We start from the raw sequence: 18,424 nt of genomic DNA on the forward strand, positions 1-18,424 counted from the left end.
TTGATTGGGTTAATTTCTTTTATTATTATTATTATTTTTTTTTTCCTGTGGCATTGTGGTGTTATGACATGCCAGGACCTACGTCTGCAATCCCTTAGGATTAGCAAGTTTGTGCATCTTCATGCATGCATATTTTAGTACATGTATAAATACATATTTTTATATAATAAAATTTATTTTATTTAAATTTTATGTCTGTATATTTTATATTTATATATATATAATTACATGCACAATTATAAATATTTTGTGGTTTTGGAACAAGACTGTTTTCAAGCTTTTCTTCACTATATGTATCATTAGAAACTCACTATGATTTATAAAAAATAAAATTATATGTTATATACCAGCCGGAAGCTAAAAAGCATTATGAATGCTGAATAGTTTGAAAGCCAAAATAGCTTCTCAATAATATCTTGTCAGTAACAGAAGTTAGAAGATGATTTTTAAAGTTTTCTCAAAACAAAGACCAGAGGGATAAAAAACATAATCTTTCAGTAAAACAAGACATACATATCATTTCACTGGAGTGCTACTATGCATGCCAATATGAAGTACCTGGGAATATTATTTCTCCTTCTTCTGCACACAAAAAGGTGGATTTGTTCCATTCAAAAAGATACTTAGATTTTGAAAAATATTTTAATGAAGATTGTAAAAGGAAACAAGTGGAGTATAAAAATTACAGATATTAATCTTTAATTCAAAGCAGCTCCACTTTGAAATTCTGATCTTACTAATGAGAATTTTAAAATAAACAGTAAAGATTAAACAAACATTTCAGAATTATCAGGATGTTTCAATTTATTGACCAAATAATTTGATAATAATTTGATATCTTTATTTTTCTGTAAGATTTTATATATATTTGATTATTTGACTTAATAATTTAATAACAAAATGTGAAATACACTTACTAATCAGCTCGAAAATAAAAATGTGAGTTCGTCTGAGTAGAACCTATGTAGAAAGCTATGTCTGCAAAATTCCTTTCCTAAAACAACACAACTATTCATATAATTATCTGCCCAAAATAACTGATTAGGTATACATCTAAAAATCAATTGAACAAATATTCAGATGCATGAATGTCCTTTTGTATTAGTAATATATCACAGACAATATAACTAGAGCTACACTATAATTTCCAGATACATATTACAATGTGATATTAACTTGTTAACATCATAATGATAGAATCTGCATTTATCTTTATCTTTATTTGTAATGTTCACAATCAATTAACTGAGTCAAATGTAATTCTAATATGTGATTTCCACTTCCTAAAATACCCACAGTTTCCTTTGTTGTTAATATACTGGGTAAAAAAAATCCACTAAAATCCATTTTAGACCACTATTGTGAAATAAAACATTTAGAATTTTAAATGTTGACATAAAAATTTCAGATATTGGATAATTGGATATTTGTTCCTTTTTTTTTTTATTTTTTTTAATTTTTTTTTTTATTTATTCCTCTTAAAGTTTTAATAATCATTTCTAAGATCAGAGATGAGCTGGAATGAATGCTTTGAAATTATATATCAGTTATTCATTTATTTATTTATTTTTAGTAAAATTTTGGCTACGATTTACAGAATTAAAGAAGTAAAAATTAGTGTCTTCTGCAGCAAATATATATATATTATTAAACAACACTTATGTCAATTTTCATTCTGATGTCCTTTCAAAATGAAATATTACAATCTTAGCTTTCTGAAAAAAAATAGCAAGGAAAAAAACATACAAAAACTTGCAAAAAAATGTCTAAAAGGACACAGATCTTATAGACTTCCTTCTGTAGAACACGGAAAATCTCAATGTATAAAAAATCAAGATCCTCAAAGGAAGAAAAAGCAGTGAGGTAAGTTTATTTACATTATTTTTCATTTTACAGCTCTTTTGATCTGGGCTCCAGTCCAAAGGTCAGAGTCAACTAGTGACACACTGTAAGTGTCCTCCTTGGTAATGTAATATGAATTTCAGGACCTAATTTTCTCCACTTTTTTCTTTCTGCATAATTTTATTGCACATTAAGTCATCAGAGAAAACCTCACCATCCCAAGCATTTCTATGCAAAGACTCTATACAAATACTTGCAATATTAATTGATAATCATTAACTGCAAAGAGAGACAAGACTACCTTCTTAATGTTGTTGGGGCTTTGAGAGCACCCATAGGTTTTGTCTGCCCTGGTTCCCCGGCCCCACCCTGCACCCCCATTTCACCTCCAGCTGATGGTGTCTGGGAATGTCTGAGTGCAAAGCAGGGCCACAGCTTGCTCCTGGCTCCATCTAAGTAATGCTACACCAGCCAGAAAAATACCTTAAAGGGGAACACCATTACCAAACTGAGCATCCTCTGTGTCCTTTGCCCTCAGATGCAGAGAACGTACTCTGGCCTGTTTTGTTTTAGTGTAATATTAAGCTGAGACACCACAGGTATTTTGAACTATATCTTTTCATCACTGTGCAGAGTATGAATATTGAGTATGTGAAAGTCAGATAATTGTCTAAATGACTTACAAAATGTAGTGAAAAATACCAGAAATATTGAGACTGAGCCCTCTTTTATGAGGCAGAGTATTAATTTAATGAAAGAAGCCATTGTTTAGGATTCGTCAGCATGTATAGTTTACCTGACTTCATTTTTGGCATAGAAGTCTCTATAATCCTTCATGTAGACCAAGTTAGAGTGCTAGGCTGTTCTGAGTCAAAAATCACCACAGACCTTTGCAACACTTTGAATTTGTCCACCAGGAAAATCAACAGACAAGTTGATACAGAAAAGAGAGACTTTCTGTCATTCCACAGCTATTTGAACCAAATGTATTCCCCAAATTTAAACAACAATGCAATCTTGGTGTGATGTTTCTTGGAAAACACTTTTTTTTTTTTTTTTTTTTTTTTTTTAAATAAGCAGTTTGCACATTGAGTGAACAGCAGCACTATATGAGCTTATATATTAAACACTTAGCTGGTCTACCTTGCTTAGCCTCACAGGTTTTCTGCATTAGAATATGAGCCTAAAAACTCCTTGGAAGTGCTCATTTTTGTAATACTTTTCCTAATTTCTTCGTTCAATAAAGAATTCAAAACCAAGATTTGCTGCACTGTGATCTAAGCTTCAATTAAATGATTTAAAACTATCCTGATTTCCTTTTTGACTTCAAGTAAGAAATATGGAATACTTCACCCACACACATAGACTTGCATAACAGGTTCATAAAATACACTGCAAATGCTGCTCTGCTGACTTATGCAGTTATTTAGCTATTGATCTTGCCTTGAATACTTATTAAGATGATAATTGATATGGACATGATAGGCTGAGTGTACTCGCAAAAAAAATTATTCTGGTTTAGGTCTAGTTTAGCTTTTTTATTATGTTTATCAGAATGTTTTCTTTGATTCCTTAAATCTCCAAACTGTTGATTAACTACTTTCTTTCCTAGGAAAGTGAAAGACGTCTGTGACTTACACTGTTTTACACCTTACTATAAGTACCAGATGTTACCTGGTCAAACCATTGCCACTGTGGAGCTATGTAAATGATATTTTAGGAAGATTGTTCATTTTCTTTCAAAGGCAAGTAGTGTGAGTTAGATAATACTATAGTGAAATCTAGAGTGAAGGAAGTCAAAGCAGACTAAAAACAGAGCTAAGCATATCTGATCAAACTATTTTTTTTTCCATTTTTTTTTCTTTTTTTCTTTTTTTTTCCTTTCTTACAGCAAATTCAGAAATAAAGTTAAATATGGTAATACAGGCTGTGCATGTGAGATGATTAAAATGAACATCTACTTCACAGCACGGTGATGAGAATTGAGGATCACCAACCCTTATTGTGTTCATGTAAATCACTTTGAGGGATCCCATTTCCCTGAACTTCAGACAAGCTATCTAACTCTTAAAAGGCTAAACTAGTTATTCAAGGATCTTTGATAGGGGAGAAAAATGAGCATGTTTAAAGGCAATTACCTGTGTTCAAAGCTAGGTATGCAATACTGTAGTTTTACAATCAGTTTAAACCAGATTAGGCTGACAGGACTGCAGAAAGAAGTGGCTCTGTCGTTCTTCTGCAACGCTATTTCTCCCTTGTGTCAGCACAAGCATTTACCTTCCAGATAAAACTAAACAGTTGGGCTTTTGCCATGTTAGTTTTAAGCAAGATCAGTTTTCTGACCTGGTTCACTGTGCAGCTGTGCAAAGTGCCCCCAGGAGAGGGAAGATGGCAGGAAGGTTGAAGGGAAGTGATAGAAACACTTCTTTTGGCATCAGTGCCAGATGCTGCTGCTGCAAATTGATTGTGAAATTACGTAGAAAATTGATTGTGAAATTACGTATAAGAAGCAATAGGTTGCTTGCCTCTATTGATTACGAATAGTTACTGTAAGGATTACAGATGATAACTGACTGGGTTATAAGGGAGTCAAAACCACGCTGAAGATGCTTGTGTAGAGTAGCTGAAAAGAATTGCTTTAAAACATTAGACTTCTTTAAACAAAAATAGATTTATTTTTGAAAATGAAAGGATTTTTTTTTTCTAGGAACTTTTCCAAACATGCTTTATACACAAACTTAAGGAGGATAGTTTTTAATAGACATCAAATAATTCATTCTAAGAATACTTAATAGATACATATTGTGCTTATTTTTTAATTTTAAGTATGCACAAGGGGACTAAATACAAGACTAAATCGTATAGAAATATGGGAAAACTAGACCCACAGTATATCTTGCCTACAGTTTCTAAAAAAGGCTTGAGTCCTTTGGGATTCATATGGATAAAAAATAAAAATAAATAGGAAAAAAGTAATAAACTGTAATGGAAAACATGCTTCTGTTCTGTTGCTGGAAGGGATTGTAATAGTCTGAGTACTATATAACTCTGAATGAAAAGTGAGCATAAAAGAGAAGGAAGGAGGTGCATGGGGGAAGGGAGGAAAGAAAAAATACATTTGCTTTTATATCTTACAATATGAATGGTTTGAAGGGTCTCATTTGATACAAAAATAGTTCTTTCATCTTTTAATGCACCAAACAGGGTAAAAGCTCAGACTACTTTTTACAAAAGAAGAGGAAAGGGGAGAGGGAGATCTCATAACAGATTGAATACTTCCTATTAGTTTGCAAACAGGACATTTAGATGCATTTTCTGGAGGTACAAGATTTTGTTAGGGATGCTGATTTCCTTCTCTGTTCTCCAAAGACTTTGCAGTAAACTTTGTCTGCCCAGTCTTTCTACATACAGCAGCACTGATCCAATTCCAGGGACAGAATTCCTCCTCCACTTAAGGAACTGATGACCAAGTTATGCAGGAGTCTCTGGCTACAGCAGTCTTTTGTGTTGCTGTATTTTATTATTATTTGTTGTGGGTAATTGAGAGGCTACCTCTACTATTAGAAAAAGTTGTCCCAAGTATAGAGTTGTGGTTTTCATGGAGATTTGTCTACAGCATGCCAGAACACCACTTAAGTTCAAATTCTGCCACACATTACATAAAACTAAAAACTTTCTGAGGTTGACTTTCCCTTATATCTTAATATATGCAAGCTTTGTCTGGAAGTTTTTGATAAATCTTGGCAATGAGTCTGGATAGCAGGAAGATACTCACAGTTATAGCAAAAATGTTAACGTTGATCTGTTTTTGGTTAAAACTTGATTTTTACTTTATCCTAAATCAGGAGTTTTAGGCAGTAGTCAGGCTGGTTGAACTACCTTGGATAAGATTTGAACTGATTTACCTTTTTAGTCAGTTTGCTTTGTCTTATGGTATGTCCTTTCCTGCTTGTGGGTTGAAAATTATTCATGGCCTCTGAAACATACCACACCCAAACAATATTACCAGTTAGATGTAGTCAAGTATGTCGAGTTTTTTTTTTTTTTTTTTTTTTTTCTTTCCACAGAAATATTTTCTTTTCTGGAATTCGTGATTCTTAGAGAAAAAATGGCTCTGACTTAGTTTTTGTTTTTGTAAATAGGACTGGGGGAAGATAAAATCCCAAACTCCCCAAATCCCTAAACCAGGTTTTTCTAACTTTATCATTCAATAGAGAAAATAATCCCTGTTTATTCAAATTCTAATCTTTTCAATTATTATGACGTACTTGATTTCACCTATTTTTAAATCTGATTCAGTTTAGAATTTAGGTTTATATTGTGAAGTAGAAACATTCATCTTCCCCTTTTATGAAGTTTCTGAAAGTATTTAACAAACACTTCTATTAACGAAAATTGAATAATAGTTGTTTCCTGGATGAGAAAAATATTTTTCTGTACTATTTTTTTCTCCAAGCCTTAATGCCCTTATTTTAAATTACACTGATATATTTAGGAATTTGTCCTGGTTAAAAACTGAATATGTCTCTCATATACAAAAATTAGCTTCACAGACTTTGTAAATTTGGGAATTTCAGCTTTTGCCTGTGAATTCTTAACTGGTTTATTCCATTCCTCAGCCTCCAGCACTGTAATTGAAAAGATCACTTACACTGCTTCCTATGTCCACTCCTAATCCTGACCCTGGACATTTTTCATTAAACAAAATAGATACTAGCACTATTTTCAATTGCACTTTGACATGATGCTCTCTACACAACTTCTAGAAGATAAAGAATATCAAATAGCAGTGAGAAGTCATATTTGATGAACTACGATAATTGTGATCATATAAATGAGAAATGGTGGAGAAATGCTGAGATACACTGACACATACTGAGATTTTTAAAAAAGTATCTAGAACAAAGACTAGAAAAAAGAGATGGTGTGCACATAACTTCTGAAGACTAAAACTTGGCTAAATATCTTACCCATAAGAGGAAGAAAACAACTATTATTATGGTAAGAAACTTTATTATTCAGTGAGAAATTAACACAACTATTGAAGGATATTTTCTAAATCTAAAACTTGCTGAGCAACAGAAGCTACAGGAATAAAGTAAACTGATACAAGCTTTTGTGTGGTCTTTGACATAAAAGCAAAACAAAAGCTGGAGCAAATCATAGTTGATATAAACAGTAGAATCCAAGGTTTGTCTGACATCATTTATGAAATTTTAATTAATACAGAGACTGGTGAAGCTGTCAGACTACAGAGATTGAAGCAGAAAATTAGGAGTACAAAAATACTTTTCATACAACTCCCGTTTATGCAATTTTAAATGCTATCTTTTTCCTTTATATGTGTAGTAAAACTTTAAGTTTGGCTTTCCTCTGTTGGTAGTTTGTCTTCTTACAGACCTGTTTTTCCTTCCCAAATATTTATTTGGAGTGCAACCTTTATAAGACACACACACACACACAAGAATGAAGCTCTTTTAAAATGTTGAATTATCTCATCTTTATTGATTAATATTATAATTTTGATTAGAATTTTAATCTGATATTAAGCCCTTTTTTTTTTTTTTCTTTACAGAAAATAGTCAAACTGAGGATGGATATTCAGTCTATGAAACATCCAAGCCTCTCAAATAAAAATAAAGCTTGTCATTAAAACATAATTCTCCTGAAAAGAAGTGTTATCCTCTTTTCAAAGCACATCGTATTGTGTTTTCCCAAGTTCAAAAAGTCAATCCGAGGTTGAGGGCTGAGCCTGGAATCAAACTGATGCCTTCTGAGCTCATCCTAAGTAAGGTGCCAGAAGAAATTGTCTGTCTCTCCATCAGTCAAGCTAGGTTGATTTCTGACAACAGAAAATCTATCCTGCACACATCACTTATTCCTGACAAGAGAATATTTTCCACCAATCCAGCTGGGGGTATGCCAGAAATATACTTTATTCCTCACCTTTTCATTATAATTAATCTGCTGTTATTTACTTTATTAAAAAGCACATGTACCTTATTTTCTCTTTAGATAATTCTCCAATACTAAATCAACGATGGGGAGAAACAATGGACAAATTCACCTTCTTTTCTGACTTGTGAATCTATGAACAATATATATATATATGAATATATATTCAGAATTCAAGGTCTACAATGGTGTAAGCAATCTCAAAAGTAAGAGAAAATGGGAATATAGTTTGAATCAAAATAAATTAACTACCTTGAGTTAGTAAACCAAGTTAACTGAACTAGTATTTGGCTAGTGCAAGAAAATTAAGGACCATAGACAAAATCTGAACAACAAAGTAGAAACTGGTACAGAAAAAAAAAAAATCAGTACCTAGACCACAGGAATCAAGATTGGAAAGAAGATCATATCTCATCTTTAAAATGAAAATAAATAAATAAATATATATATATATATTTATATATATATATATATACACATAAATCAAAAGGATGTGGGAATTTCCCAGATGAAAATTCAAAGGCAGAAACATAAAACCTACAATGAATGAATACAATCAGTGAACATAAACAAAAGATTTAAGTCAAGCAGAAATAGTGCCCTGAAATTGGAGCCATGTGTGACATAATAAATGGAATAAAGGTAAGTTAAAGAAAAAGTTTGTTTTGTAAGATATTGGATATATGGGGAACTCTGTCTTAGTGCTAAAAAAAAACAACTTGTCACTACCACTTGCAACCAGTACATACAATCAGTACAAATGAATAAAATATTCAAAGTCATGCAGACTAAATATAGATATAAACAGAGCAAAAGGCACTAAAGAAAGGATTACGGTCAAGAAAAAAGACATTTAATTATTCTCAATATCCATTGTATGTTTTGTCAGTTCTCAAATACAGGGATAATATGTGGGGAAGTCTGCTTCTTGAACTTAGGTAACACATGATTTTTTGCAAATAGTAGTTCTTTTCATCCATTCCTACCCAGTGAGGATAGCTTAAGCATCATTTGAAATAGATAAGTGGTTACAGATCCACAGATCCAAAGGACAGATGACTGTGCCATTCAGTGGAACTAGAAATAAGCAAATAAGAACCTGGAACAAAATAGCAAAACTATGAAACTCATCAGAGTTTTCCCACTGATTCAAAATGTCATCAGTATTTAGTTCAGAATCGTCCCTTTTTCCATAAGAGACAAAGTTAAAGAGGAAAAGATTTAGACAGTTGAACTAGACAAAAATAATGGAAAGTAGAATAGAGGAAATGGTAGAATAGGAATGGAAAAGTACAAGATTAAGTGGCTTGACTAAACACAGGGCAGAATAGATCAAATTCAAAATAAATAACAAGGAGCATTTCTCAGATCTTTTTTTAAGTCAGATCGTGAAGGTAGTTTTAAAATATGAAAAAGCTATGTACTTCACAAATAATTTGGCATCCACAATCCACAGGAAAGAGGGCAGAAGATGTTGAAACAAGCAAAGGAGCTTACTGAGTATTCAGATAGACATCTTGAAATGAACCATGTCAGAAACAATGCAAATATGTCAGGTCTAGTTTGTTTTCCTTCTACAACATGATGGCAAAGTGAAAAGCTCACACTTTCAGGGAGTGGAGAGAGAAGCATGGATTATTAAGATAAGATGATAAGCCTCTTGGGAAGAAAAAAAAAAAAAAAAAAAAAAGAAAACCTTACTGCTTCCTCCACTTCTAAGGATGCTTCACTTCTCTTTTACAAATTGTATGTATGTATGTGTGGCTTTTTCTCTGCCACACATATGCACATATGTACTGTTTTTGGTAAAATGTGAAGTTATCTGGAAACTTTAATGCAAATCCTTAGCAGCATTTCTGCAGCCAATAAGTAAATGGACCACAGAGCAAACTGTTTTTACCAGAGGCAGAAGGGGAACAGGCATGTAAAAATGGATTAATACTGCTAGAAATGTTCACAGCATCATTACTTTATGATTTTACCTGAACCACTCATTAATGGAATAATGAGATATCAGTGTATTAATGAGAATAAAATGTAGGCAACAGGGAATCCTGTGCCTTCTGTAAATGAACTCAGCCTTTGGGATGAACTAGGCCAACAGCAATAACAATACAAATTTTAATCTATGTCTGGGCATTTGAGCCCAGCACAATTTATTGTGTCTATGTTATGCATGCTGTAAGAACTTGATATGTGAATACTTATATGTGATAGGCATTTTCTGGTTCATAGGTAGAGAAACAAGATTCAATCCTAAAATCAGTTTAATGTACATATTTTTATTTTGTTTAAAATGTATAAAATGTACAAAGCACTACAAACATGCTGTTCTTGGGCCTGATGTTCAAGACAGAGCTAAAGAACATTTGCAGATAATGTCATGAATTGAGTGGCGTTTTAAACAATCAGTGGGAAAATGGTAGCAGGGGAAAATTACAGTTTTATTTCTTGTAAGCACTGGCTGGAGACCTAAATCACATTCAGTATCCTAATCAGACCAAAGTAACTTGCAAAGCAATATGTTCCATATATTCTTGTCCTTTTACAACAATAGGCAAAATATATACTTGTTGCTATGCTATTAGACCTATGTTTCTTGCTCAGTTAGTCATGGCATGTTGCAAATCCTCTATTTTGTGTCTTTTTACAATTTTAAATCACTTAAATTGGCACACGGTTTGAATCCTTGATATGTTACCATTTGTTAGTTAAGGAAAAAAAATATGTCTCTCAAATTATTAAAATATCGGACAAATTGACCTGCTCTCTTGAGGAATGTACCCAGTCTATTGGGTTAAGAGAGACAGAAGAGAAATAAATTTGTACCTTTTAAAATACTCTAATCAAGTGACTAATGTAGGATTGAATTAGGCCCCTCAGACCTAATTCAGCAGTGCTGTTACTAAAAGTTTTAGGATCTAATTCTTGTAGAAAATGTGTGTTTAACAACTGCACCAAGTCCAATAATGACAAAATCTCAAAACTTTTTATTTATTTATTTTACTGAGAGAACCTTTCCGTTATTTTGCAGCATATCTGTTTTCAAAGGTACTCCAATGTAGAGGTTTTGAGTTATGCAAAATTCTGTGAATTTTTTTTAATCTGAGTATAATTTTGTAGTAGAATTTCAATAACTGGAAAATTCTATATTAGTGTTTTATGAGGTCTGAAATAAGACATTTCATTAAGCATCTAAAACATTTTTTTCAACTGTTGAACCTCAATGACATTTAAAATTAGCAATGCTAATGACAACTTTTTTCCTGAACTTTCTTCTTGATAATCAATATACTTTGCAGTCTCCTTTGAGCCTGGTAAATTGTACAATTTGCAGATTTTACATTTTACAGATGAGAAAATGAAGCTTAAACTCAAATGCCTTGTTCAAGATTACATAGACATTCTTCAGCAAAACTACAACATTTAAATCCCAGATTACCACTGTAGCCATTGGATTTCTTTTTTTCTTTTGAAGAGATAAAGAGCCTCTGACAAATATTAGTTTTGAACTTGACTTTTGAAATTACTTGTCTCTTGGAAATGACAAAGATATGTTAAATATTTTACAATATTGAGAAAATTGGTTGTTATACAATTTTCATCAATGTGAAAGTCCTGAAATAGGAAAATGACAGTATTTTCCCCTAGTGGCATTCCTAATGTTTGATCTGTATGACGTTATTTCTCTCCATCTTTGTCTTCTGTCTTATTCCGTTCAGAGATTTTTGACTTATTTAGTTACTCAGTTTTTAAATTTCTTCAAAATAAATCATATTTCTTGCACTATTACTTTACACATAAAATTGAAGAGAAAGAAGAAAAAAAAATCAAGCCTGTTTTTAACTCAAACACATTTGAAGTAAATGAACTTTTTTGTTTTGTTTTGTTTTGTTTTGTTTTCCTTTAATGTTATTTAAAACTACTCAAAGAATTCAGAATAGGTTGCTTCTCTAAGAGTTTGAACTTGGTAAGTGTCAACAGCTAGCTATGAGCAGAATAAAGAGGATAACACCATTTTTTCCCTGGAACATCATCCATCTTTATTATTATTAAATCATCAGAATTTAACTCAGCCAAATATCCCTCTGAATCCATATCACTGTTTCTGATGCAGATCAACTACCTAATGATGTTATTATTTCCTTCATTTTATTGGTACAGAGAGGAGAGCTTGACTGACTTCATAATAACCTGATGCCTCTGTGCACTCTGCATACCAGTCCATTGTAATGCAAGTATTTCTTCTTCATGTTGTTTGTTCTATATAAACAACTCTAAATAAAGCTGTTGAAAATCATTATTATGGCACTGAGTTTAGTTAGGTTTAAGGATCAGTCTGGATAGGATTGACAAGAATATCAGCAGCTTCAGGCAATATGATAAACAGCCAAATGTTTTTCTAGAAAGCCTCTAAGCAATTATGTCTACTCATTCTCTTAGTTATTAAAAGATACTTTCTAATATTTACTCTGTTTTTCTTGGCAACCTGGTTGAAAATTGTGGATAAGACAAACTTCTGACACACTAATATTACGTTTTCTGTAGCCAACACTTATTATATATTGAATTGTTTTATCTAGCCTCAGCACAGGTACCAGCATCTATACATATGTAAATACCTATGCCTAACTTTCTAAAGAAAGATGAAGTCTTTTCAGTGGGCTGGTATAATGTTGGCATGATTTAGAAACATTTACTTTACATAGCTGAACCTATACTTTTTCATTCTTAGAACCAGTTTCTATAAGAGATGCAAATAATCACAAATCTTTGTAAGATGTAGGATTAGATATGTGTTTTCTGTTATTGATTGAGAGAGCTGTCTCCAAGAAACTTATGTCTTCTATCTCATTTTCTCAATATGTTTTGTGTCAGGGCTTTTACTGCATCAGGAAAACATGATGGACAAGGGAGAGAAAAAGAAAAGTAAAATATCGCTTTTGTAATGACTGTCCTTGATGCATTTGTGCAAGTGAATAAATGAAATATTTCCAAACTCATGACTCATGAACACTTTGGAAATTAGCAAAACTCTATATAAATTATTTGTTGCACTACACTTTCTGATTCCAGAAAGTCAGCTTTCTTAAGGCCTGTACTTTGGTCTTCTTTTTCTTCCACAATTGTATGTCAAATATATATACCAGCTCTAGGAGAGAAAGGAGAAAAACAAACAAACAAACAAGCAAACAAACAAAAACACTTCAAATTTTCAGTAGGTTTACACAGAAAAAGAACACCTGAAGGTCTCTTTATACTAATGAAATTCTGGATGTTCAGGTCAGTATTGGAAGCAGTTTGGTACAGGAAATGTAGTAGTTTTGAAGAAAGTTATGAAAGTTTTATGGTGAAGATGGTGTTAGCATTTTTATTTAGAAATTTATCAATTACATTCCTGTTAGTCTATTGTTTTTTTTGGTAAGACATGGGAAGTTCTTTTCAAGCTGCCTGGATCTCCATGAGAGTTCACAGGTTAGATTCTTTTTGTTAACTTCTCTTTTCTGTTTTCTTGTCATAAACAAAGTAAATTTTGAAGTCCTTATGATATGTAGTCTAACTTATTTTATAAAACTTCTAACACTGACTTATTTTCTAAAATTGAATATTTTTTTATTTTTATTTTTTATTTTACTGATTTATTTTAAAATGGAGGAACTAAAACTTTTGTAAGATTTCTTATAGGAGATGGGCAAAACAGCTCATGAACAGTTAGCTTCACAAATTTTCTAAGTTATTTATAGTGAATTGCTTTCTCTGTGAATGAGAAATGCTGTGTTTTGGCAAGACAGATGTTTTGCATAACTAATATGAAAACTCTCTCTCTAGTAAATTTTGGAGATGTGTAAATCTGGAATTATTACATAGTCTTTTCATTTTGTTCCACAGAGATTCTTTTCATTTGTTCCATTCTTGCCATTTTATTTTATTTAAATTGCTCTGGTTTTGAGAATTTCCTGTGGTCAATGACAAGCAGTAAAACATTAAATATACTTAAGAAAGACTGTGAAAGGAAAGTTTCCAAGATCTACTTCTCCATTCTATCTACTTCTGCTTTTAATAGCAGTGATGAGTTTATATATAAAACTGTTTTTGTTTTTGGAAACTGCATATAAACATATCGGATAGCTCAGCAAGGGCTAAGGCGAAGGCTTAGCAAAAGGCTAAGTTAACTTGAATTTCCTTTCTTATATCAATGGATAAAACTGTGCATAAAAATTGTAATTTCAGAACTGTGAAATCTAGACTTGTATTTTCCAGAGTTGGTTCTAGTTTTAATATGTTCAATACAATGAAGAAGGATCACTGTTCAAGGACCCTCAAATGTCTATCATTTACTGTATTTCAATAATCATTCCTCTAGTGGACTTCAGAATTTGAAAATCAGAGCTATTACAGTTTTAGCAATTAAGGACTAACATTTAAACTTTTCTAATTCAAATAAAGCTTCATTAAATTAGTATCTAAAGCTTTTTGGTTAATAGTAATGGAATTAGAGATATATTAGATTAAGTAAATGTAGAGATCTTTTTTTTTTTTTTTTTTTTTCACCTGGTAATGCAATAAAATGTGTTAGTATTTTTTTCAGGAACATGGAAAACAGTTTGCATATGTATATCAAAGTTCAAAACAGTAAGAATCTCTGTACCTATTGTACCTGTAATTCAGGGCAACTAAATATGAAAAAATGTATTACCTTCTAGAATTTTACCAGAAATGTTGACTAGTAATTAACATATGAGGAAAACACAGTGTTAGATGCGACGAAGAGATAGATATCTAATCTTGCCATTTAGTTATTGTTCATCATGGCCTTTCTGTAAGTAGTGAGGTCAAAAGTTTTCCTATCAGACAAGGTAACTCTGTATATTGATAAGCCATGCTGTGCTGTAAGCCAAGCTTACAGAAAAAGAATGAAGCTCCTGCACCTTGCCTTAATGAGAGGGCCCAGATTAGAGACCTTGAGAGGGCAAAGACCTTGAGAGGGCAAATAAAAAATCAGTTCTTCGCTGCCAGTAGTGTAAGCCATACAGGAATGACAGTAATAAAGTGTTAAAGGAAAAATACGTTAATAGTATGAATTACATTTAAATTCTCCAAAATGAGTTTTTTTTTCCTTTCTCTTGGATAGAAACAAATGTCAGAGTAGTGCTTTTTGGTTAAGCACAATGTAATTGGGGAATTGGGGAGTGATCAAATTGCTTTATTATACAGTCAATCAAAAAAAAAAAAAAATCTCAGTTTTCATTAGGATTTCTAATTGCTAATAAATAAATAAGTAAAGGAAAAGAAAAAAAAAAGAGCCCCTGGAAGAGCCCCTGTACTTACACTTCATACCTGTATCGCTGGGCATTTCCAGCTTCTGGTTCAGCACTCTCAGTACTCTCAATATAATGTCAGGGGCTAAAAGCAACATAAGCATAGCTCTGTTTGCAGCAAGCAGGCCATAGACTGTGCACAAATGTGAGAGAAAAGTTGATGCCACTATTAGCTCATTGACTTTCAATCATTTTAGAGACCACTACATTTTGAAATTATGCATTTAAATTGTGATAGATTGCATCATTTTATAACAAGGGAAGCGATAAAAAGGAAGCTCACCTTCCTATGCTTACCTCTCAGTAACACAGCCTCTCCCAGTATTGTGCCTCAGTGATAATAGGAATACTATTTCTTATGGCTTTTTTTTTGATACTTAAAGACCATTAGAGCTCTACAGCATGCTAGTAAACATTATTGTTTGACTGATGAGTCCACTTTTTTGAGAGACCAACTGTAGCACTATGAAATCAGGTAATAAAGAGTTCAGGCACTACAGGTTTGTACTTAACTGCAGTTTGTTATATTCCAGAATTGATTCAATAAGGTTGAAAAGGTAAGGTATAAATCAAACACTTCCATTCTCAGTACACAATCATTGCTACAGATTGCTACTTTTGCAGAAATAGGGAAAAAGTTTGGAAGAGGTCTCTGGAGGTCAGGTATTCTGACCTCTTTCTCAGCAGTGCTAACTTCAAAATTAGACAAGCTTCCTCAGCTTCTCCTCCAGACAACACTTGAGGATATCCTGTGAGGAAGATTTTGTAATTTCTCTGGACAACTCTTTCCAGCGCTTACCTCCTCTCATTGTGAAGACTTTTATTTTTATGTTCTATGTGAGGTTATCTGACTAAAGGCTAATCAGATTAAATTGAATTACCCAGTAGGGATCAGAGGAATAATGATAGGGTGGTGGTGACCCCTGAGTTTTACTGCCTACTAGAGCTAGCTTTAGTTGCCAGAAGAAGAAATCCTCTGTATCTTGATGTCCACCAGATTCAGGTCATGTAAGTTTTCATTTATTGCAAATTGTAACTGTTTTCTCTTGTACAGACAGTGAAAACAGGACAAGTGGCTTGGGAAGATTGCAGGGATACTGTCCAGAGTAGGGATAGAATCAGGAAAGCCAAGGCATGGATGGAACTGAAATTGGCAAGGGTTGCAAAGAATAACAAGAATGGATTCTATAAGCACATTGGCCGGAAATGAAAGGCCATGGAGAGTGTATCCCTTCTGATAAGTGGGAAGGGAGAACTGGTAACAACACACATGGAGAAGGCTGAGGTTCTCAACAAGTTCTTTGCCTCAGTCTTCACTGACATTCAAGCTTCTTGCGTCTCTCAATCCCTTGAACATCTAGGCAGGGTCTGGGGGTGCACAGTCCCTTCTCCTGTAAATGAAGAACATGTTTGAAACCACCTATGGTATCTGATGGTGTGCATCCAGGGTCCTGAAGGAATTGGCTGATGTAGTTACCAAGCCTCTCTTCATCATATTTGAAAAGCCATGACAGTCAGGCAAAGTCCTCGTTAAGTGGAAAAAGGGAAACATCACCCTATTTTTAAAAAGAGTGGAAAGGAGGACCTGTGGATCTACAGACTGGTGAGCCTCACCTTACCTCTGGGCCTGGAAAGATCATAGAACAGATCCTCCTGGAAGAAATGTCAAGTCACATGCAAGACTAAGAGGTGATCCAAGATAGCTAGCTTGACTTCATCAAAGGCAAATCATGCCTTACCAACCTGGTGGCTTTCTATGATGGAGTGATTGAATAAGTTGACAAAGGAAGACCAATCAATGCTTTTAACACGTTCCCCCACAACACCCTTAGGTCTAAATTGGAGAGATACAGATTTGAAGGGTGATCAATTCAGTGGATAAGGAACTGGCTGGGTGGCCAGAGAGTTATGATCAATGTCTCTATGTCCAGGTGACTAGTGGTGTCTAGTGGTGTCCCTCAGGGGTCTGTTTTGGGACTAGTGCTATTTAATATCTTTATCAAAGCATAGACAGTGGGATAAATTATACCCTCAGCAAGTTTGCAGATACCAAGCTGAGTGGTGCAATGTATTTTTTAGAAGGAAGGGATGCCATCCAAAGGACCTGGACAAGCTTGAGAAGTGGGCCCATGTGAACCTAATGAGATTCAACAAATCCAAGTGCAAGGTGCTGCATCTGGATAAGGACAATCTTGGACATGAGTACAGACTAGGTGAAGAACTCAATTAGAGCAGCTCTCAGAGAAGGATTTGGGTGTCCTGGTGAATGAAAAGTTCAACAGAAGCCAGCAGTGTGAGATTGCAGCCCAGAAGACCAACTATATCCTGGGCCTCAGCAACAGAGACAAGGACAGTGGGTCAAGGGAGGTGATTGTCTGCTCTGCCCTTGTGAGGCTGCACTTGAACGAGGTCTGGGGCCTCCAGCACAAGAAAGATGTCAACCCTTTAGAGTGAGTCCAGAGGAGTGTCATGAAGATTATCAGAGGGATGGAGCCTATGAAGAAAGGCTGAGAGATCTGGGGATGTTCAGACAGATAGTGGTAGGACAAGGGAGAATTGTTTTAAACTAAAAGAGAGGAAGTTTATATTAGATGTTAGGAGGAAATCCTGCACTCAGAGGGTGGTGAGGCACTGGAACAAGTTGTTGCCCAGAGAAGTTGTGGATGCACCTGGCCAGGTTCAAGGCTGGACTGAATGGTGGCCTGGGCAACCTGATCTAGAGGGTGGCATCCCTGCCTATGGCAGGGGGGTTGGACCTTGATGATCTTTAAGGTCCTTTCCAACACAAGCCATTCTGTGATTCTATGATAATAGTAGAAATACATCACTGAATTAAGAGTAAAGATAGATTTATCAGTCTCTGCCTCCTCATTTCCAAACACATACACGGAGAGTGAATATTTCCCCTTCAGTACATGCAGACTTCTGGGAACTGGATTTTTCCATGTCTCTGTACAGCATCTAGCCCTGTGGTACTTCTGTCTTAGATCTGAACTTCAAAGTGTGACTGCTTCAAGTAATCAAATTACCGTATGTGTTTCTCAGTGCAGTTAACTGCCACCTCTTTAACACTGATGTATGACATCATAACGTAAAACTGTAGTGGAGAATAAGCAATGGAATCTGTAGAAGATCACCAGCCAGCTTACTTTAACATTTAGCTGATGAGTCTTTAAGTATGTTTCCCATCAGGGTGAGTCTCTAAATGAAGATCTGCACAATATCATTATTGGCAAAGGAAAAAGCAGCAGCTGCATTTAATTAAAAATTCATAATAGCTTTGATGGTAAACATTTCCTATTTCACTT

This window comes from Netta rufina, assembly GCF_964035555.1.
Source record: "Netta rufina genome assembly, chromosome: 5".
Classification (NCBI taxonomy): Eukaryota; Metazoa; Chordata; class Aves; order Anseriformes; family Anatidae; genus Netta; species Netta rufina.